Below are 5,852 nucleotides of genomic sequence, written 5' to 3' on the forward strand. Positions count from 1 at the left end.
TGGAAACAAGTGGAAATTCAGGGTAATGTTTTATTGGCTACAATGTTTCTGTCTTTGTTACAGTGAGTTGTTTTATCAGGACTTAATCACAGGCTTTAGGGGAGGAGATTTCACCAGAAGAAGAGAAGGTAAAGGAGAGATAACCCCCGCTAGCCAACACAAGCCTCATGTGGCCCCAAGATTCTCTTCCGAGTTCGTTCGTTCGTTCGTTCTTTCTTTCTTTCTTTTTTTCTCTTTCTTTCTTTCTCTTTTTAAAAAACAGAGATTGGTATTTACCTATGATAAAATGCAAAAAGTAAGACCAGACTGCTTCATCTCCAAAGTCACCTTCACCATCAACCCTACACCAAGATTTGCCACAGAGCTTTGACATTTCAAATAAGTTGTTTGCTGTGTGATAGCAAGAAGTATCTGAGAAATGGAGACTAATAAAGAGCTTTATTTAAAAAAAAAAAAAAATTCTCTAACTGCCTAAAGATGGGCTTGCCCACAAACCAAAGGATTTTAAAGTGCATAATTTCCCCAAAACCTCAGGGCCTACCCTGTTTAAAAGGATGTGGTCAGCCGACTGCCACCTCAAGCCAGAAAAGCAACCATGTCCAATCAGTCCAGACAGCCTTTGCTGCCTTTGTGTCTCCCTGGCATTCAGCGTCATTTTTCAAGGCTGGTCCTCCATTGCCATCAACAGTTGCTGTAGTCCCCTGAGAGACGATGCCCCACAGACCCGGGTGGGGCACCAGACTGATGTGGTGCTTTGAGGCAGGACACTCCCTCCCTCAGCGCGGGGCTTAGCCTTGGAAGGCCTCGCTGGGGGTGAGCTCCCAGGGTGCCAGCGCAGGGGCCTCATCTCTGCGAGTGCCTGGCAGGTCACTCCCCACCTTGGGAGCTCCGCATCATGGCCGGTTCTGGCATTCACTCCTGGAGGACCAAAACTACTGTCTCTGTTCTCTTGGGTTTCTCAGCTTTTCCTTTTCAACTCTTGAAAACCAGAGGACTGATGACCCCACTTTCCAGAAAATAGAGCTCTGGGCCCAGCCTCCTGCAGGCAGCCATCCTCAGGAGGCCGTGCCTGCAGTGATTCACCTACCCAGACAACCCTTGCTTTAAAGCCAGAAGAAAAGTCATTCTCTCTCCGGGGGCACACATTGCAAAATAATCAGCTGCTGAATCAGGAACTCATTTTACCTTTCACTCCTCTTTCATCTATACTTCTCCCTCTCTCCCCTCTCTCTCACCTCCCACCCCCAGTAATTGACATACTTCTAAAGTTTCCCAGACCATCAACTCTGGATACCTGTCTGCTACTGTCCTGAGTGTATTAGAAAAAACCAAATGTGAGTGAAGGTGAAATATGAGAATAAGAAATAATACCTACAAAAGTAAAAGAACCATAGAAATAAAAATAACCATTGATCTATAGATTTAGACTCCATAGAAGCAGGGCTAGCTATGTGCATATTAATATATATGTGTGTGTATATGTATATATGGTTACTATAGTGATAGTTTTCCTCAAACTAAAGAACAAATATATAGATGAAAAAGAATACTATAGCATAGGCTTCAGTTTGCCCACAATGGATACAATAACTCAATGGTTCAGCATTTGATGTCTAACATTACTAACATTATTAATATCAGCTATTAGTGAGGCCTTTTAATAGTAAAATTTCTACCTGCAGAAACCCTAATAGTAGCAATCACTTTGGTCTGAGGCTTTGTTTCAATCCTAAATGCACCAACAGAATTTCAGGATGAAAGGTTCTTGACAATGACTGAGTTTCTTATGCTCTTTTCCATGGAAAGATTGACGTTTCTCTTTCTTCTTGAATTGGATCATTTATTAGCGTCATTTTCATTTAGAGTCACCACTCAGTATAAAGTGTAGCATCAATGTAACTCATTTTCCTCATGATGACTAAAGCTTTCTGTCCGGTGACTATGGCTTGGGAAAATCAGTACAATCTTGAAAAGACTTATTGAAGAGCCTGCCTCAAACTTTGTGTTACCCACCTCTCCACTTCCTTCACCTGGACATTGTTTCATAGGCAGCCTTGAAGCAAGCAGCGTGTCTGTTCTTTCTTGGAATCAAATGAATAGGGCAGAGGAGGGAGGAGAGAGGGAAGGAAGGCAGGAAGAGGGGGAGGCACAGGAACTCCGAACCCTCCCTCCTCTGTAGTCACGCACCTTACCTCCTCATGCCAAGCGCCAGGAGAGGGGGGAATTCAAGATTTGCTGTCTTCCCCAGAGTAATATTTAAAAGATGCTGTTTACATTTGGTTAGTTCCCTATTTCTGCTGATGCAGAAATTTGTAGCAATTGTTACAAAGGTAAACATTCACTCATTTCCAAAAGTAAAGAACTGTATAACCGCAAAGCTTCTGTGATCAAAGAGACTGGGGAGCACAGGCCTTTGGCGCTGGAAGGGAATTCAGAGGTGAGCGTCTCATTTGATGGGTGAGAAGACTGTGGCCCTGACAGAGGTGTCCAGAGTGGGTCAGCTGGTTATTGGCCAAGCAAGGATCCAAGTTTCTCCTCCCTAATTTAGTGCTCAGTCACAAAAGCTGATGTATTCATTGTTTCACTCATTCTTCAAAAAATGTCTGGATTCCCGTTATGTGCCAGGCACGGTTCTGGGCACAGGCCCTGCCTTCAGTGAATGTATGTGTTATGCAGCGGTGAATGCAGCCTCGGGGAGGTAGGGGGTGCTGCGGGAGGGGTGAGGAAGTCTAGAGGCAAGAGCTCACAGGCCTGGGTGGGCAACAATGGCAAGACATTCAGGTGTGACCGGAACATGGGGACGAGGGTGTGAGGAGAAGACAAGAGGGAGTGAGGAGGCTGGACGGGGAGGTGAGTCAGATCTTGAGGTGGTATCCAAGCTGGTGGGGAGCCACAGAAGGATTCTGTGACCTGGTCAAAATAATTGTAAAGGTCCTTACAGTGACCTGGTACGGTCTGCACTCCAGAAAGATCGCTCTGGCTGCAGAGTGGTGAAGAAATTAGAGTGGAGTTTACCAGTGTGGCTTTGAGCCAAGATAATGAACCCCTTAGCCTCTGGGGCAATAGGCAGAACCAGGGTACTTCCCCCAGGAGCCTCAAGCAGTTATCCTGGTGTGCTGTACCAAAGTTGTCATTTTCTATGTGTGCTCTGTTGAGAAACAGTGGAGAAGGCGCTGCCTTGGAAGCAAACAGAACGCTACGTGAGGAGACCAGTTTGATAGGAGATCCAAGTGGAAGTCATACTGACCTGAGCCAAGAGATCAGGACCTGATTCTGGACTTTGTAATTTGCTGGTTGTAGGTAGTGAAGGGGAAGTAGAGGTGAGAGACCCCTAGTCTTGGACAATGGAAGGGTGGTGGTGCCATTTACTGAGATGGGGGACATGGGTGAAGAGGTAGTTTGTGGGAAGAGGCTATGAGTTAGGACATGCTAATGATAAGGCACCTGAAGGACATCCAAGAGCATTTCCTGTCCAGTGAGCAGGGGAATATGTGGCTCTGGAGTGGAGAAGAAGGTCTGGGTTACACCTACGGCTCTGGGAATCCTCAGCGTATCTAGTGACTGAAGACACAAGGTCAGTGAGGAAGCTTGGCCAAGAGAAATGTGTGGAGTGAAAGGAAAATGGGGCTCAGGAGAGGAACGTAAACATGTAGGCTTGGGCACAGAAAAAGAGCTCCAAAGAAGAAGATGTGGCCAGAGAGGAAGGAGAAAGGTCAAAGTAGGTGGTGTCCTCAAAGCCAAAAATGAGAGCCTTTCTAGAAAATACAAGTGGCTAAAACCTTTCTAGAAGACAGAGGTGGTTAAGGGTGTAAAATGCTGTAGAGTGGCTGGGTGCAGTGGCTCACACCTGTAATCCTAGCACCCTGGGAGGCCAATGCAGGCAGATAGTTGAGGTCAGGAGTTTAAGACCAGCCTGAGCAAGAGCAAGACCCTGTCTCTACAAAAAATAGAAAAATTAGCTGGGTGTGGTGGCACATGTCTGTAGTCCCAGCTGCTCAGGAGGCTGAGGCAGAATGATCACTTGAGCCCAGGGGTTTGAGGTTACAGTGAGCTATGACGGTGACACTGCACTCTAGCCTGGGTGACTTAGTGAGACCCTGTCTCAAAAACGAAAAAAAGAGGCCTGTTGGGTGAGGCTGTAAGTAACCCCCAATCCTTGGCATCCGTTTGTACTCTTAATGTGCATGGATGGTGTTAACTGTTTTTTGGCTGAAAGAGGAAAAAGATGTTCTTGCCTGGGTGTGTGGAAGAGATAGAAGGATGAAGAGGGTGGAGATCCCAGAAAGTTTAGGTAGAAGCTGTAGAGACTGGGTGATGAGGGACCTTGTGAAACTTTGGAGTCTAAGGGACACAGGGCTGGCGAGAGGAGCCTCACCTCTGCAATACCCAGGGCCACTGTCTGGCTAGCACAGGGAACAGCTGGGAATGCTGGCAGAGGAATTGAGCTCTGTCTAGGATCTGGGAAAGAAGAGCAAGAGTATATGTGAGTCACCCTCTGGGGCCACAAAATATCACTGGGAAAACTTTGGGGCCTGAGAGTTTGCTAGTGGTGGGAACAAAGGACAAGCACAAAATGTGTTCCCAAGTGTGTCCACAGCTGGTGAGACTGGGCTATTCACGTATCTGAGTGTAGCAGAAAGAGCAGCCTTCTTGGAGAGAGTTGTGGGAGACATGGTTCCTCAGGGCAAAGCTGGCTTTCTGGAATTAGAGGGAACTTGTAGTGAAAAGATGAAGTGTATGGAGGAGTTTGTTTTCCCGGAAATAAAAGCTCCAAAGGTCATAGTTGAAAAGCAAGTTAGGAGGGGGTGGAATGGTAGAAGACTAGATCCGGGAAAGAAAGATACAAGGGGTTGAGAGTGCGTAGGAGGAAAGGTGACCAGAGATGGCAGTGACCAAAGGTAATCAGGACTTCAGGGATGGTCGAGAAGACAGAGACTGTGAGGTGGGAGTGGGAAGGCACATTCGGATCTCCTAAAGAATCAGCTCTGCTTCCAAGAGGGCCTCAGCCCAGCGAAGTCCCAGCCCTCTCTCCATTCTTAGGAAAGAGCAGCAGCCTCAGGGGATGGAGTGTACCCTACTTCCGGGCAGGATTTATTCATGCCCTGGTCTGTGAGCTTCCGGGCAGGATGGGGGTTGGGGTTGGGGTTGCTGCCATGCTGTTTCCTTTCTAGCGTCCTGTCTGCTCCTCGGTGGTAACTCAAAACATGTAAGTTAACATCTGTTGGTGTAGTGGGAGTGCTTTTAACTTGTACTACCTTTCAGCATCTCATCTTGGTGTTTGGTGTTCACCAGTTAATTCCATGAACACCTTCTTCTCACCTGCTCTTGCATGTGTGGGCCTCTGTCCTATGGCGAATCCCTGCCTCTCAGATACTCAGAGGCTAGGCCCCCCAGCTTACTCCACAGTGGCTTGGCCACCCAGAGGATCAGGTTGTGGTCAAGAGGAGGGTCGGGTCCTGGCTCCCCCTCTGTGTTCAGTACCAAGGAAGGGAAGGTGTCTGAGCAGAGAGAAAGAGCAAGAGGAGCAAGAAGCAAATGTATTACAGTGGAGTGTTACAGCTCTTTTAGAATTGGTCTAGCAAGTTTTCTGATTTTCACTGAGGAAACCACCCCATGGGGAAAATTGTATTAAATATTATAATGGATTTCGAATATAGTGAGATAGGGACATATGTATTCTCTCAGTAGCTAGCGCAGAGATTCCTCTTTGTGGGAAGGGTGTGTCTCTGTTTGTAAAATTACTTCGAAGGCAAACATGAGGAAGAGTTTAAGCCCTGGTGTTAGTGCAGAAGCTCTTAAACTTCAGCATGAGACCCCCTGGAGGACTTGTAAATGCAGATTGACAGCCCAGC

General features: G+C 47.0%; 1 non-coding gene across 1 annotated transcript; it reads left to right on the forward strand.

Annotated features, from left to right (window-relative positions):
* The first annotated feature begins 5,548 nt into the window (after positions 1-5,548).
* LOC138388943 (U7 small nuclear RNA) lies at positions 5,549-5,611 on the forward strand. The gene has a single exon (XR_011234396.1). It is a non-coding gene; the product is annotated as a U7 small nuclear RNA (small nuclear RNA).
* The last annotated feature ends 241 nt before the right edge of the window (positions 5,612-5,852 follow it).

Source organism: Eulemur rufifrons, chromosome 7 (genome assembly GCF_041146395.1).
Source record: "Eulemur rufifrons isolate Redbay chromosome 7, OSU_ERuf_1, whole genome shotgun sequence".
NCBI classification, from domain to species: Eukaryota; Metazoa; Chordata; class Mammalia; order Primates; family Lemuridae; genus Eulemur; species Eulemur rufifrons.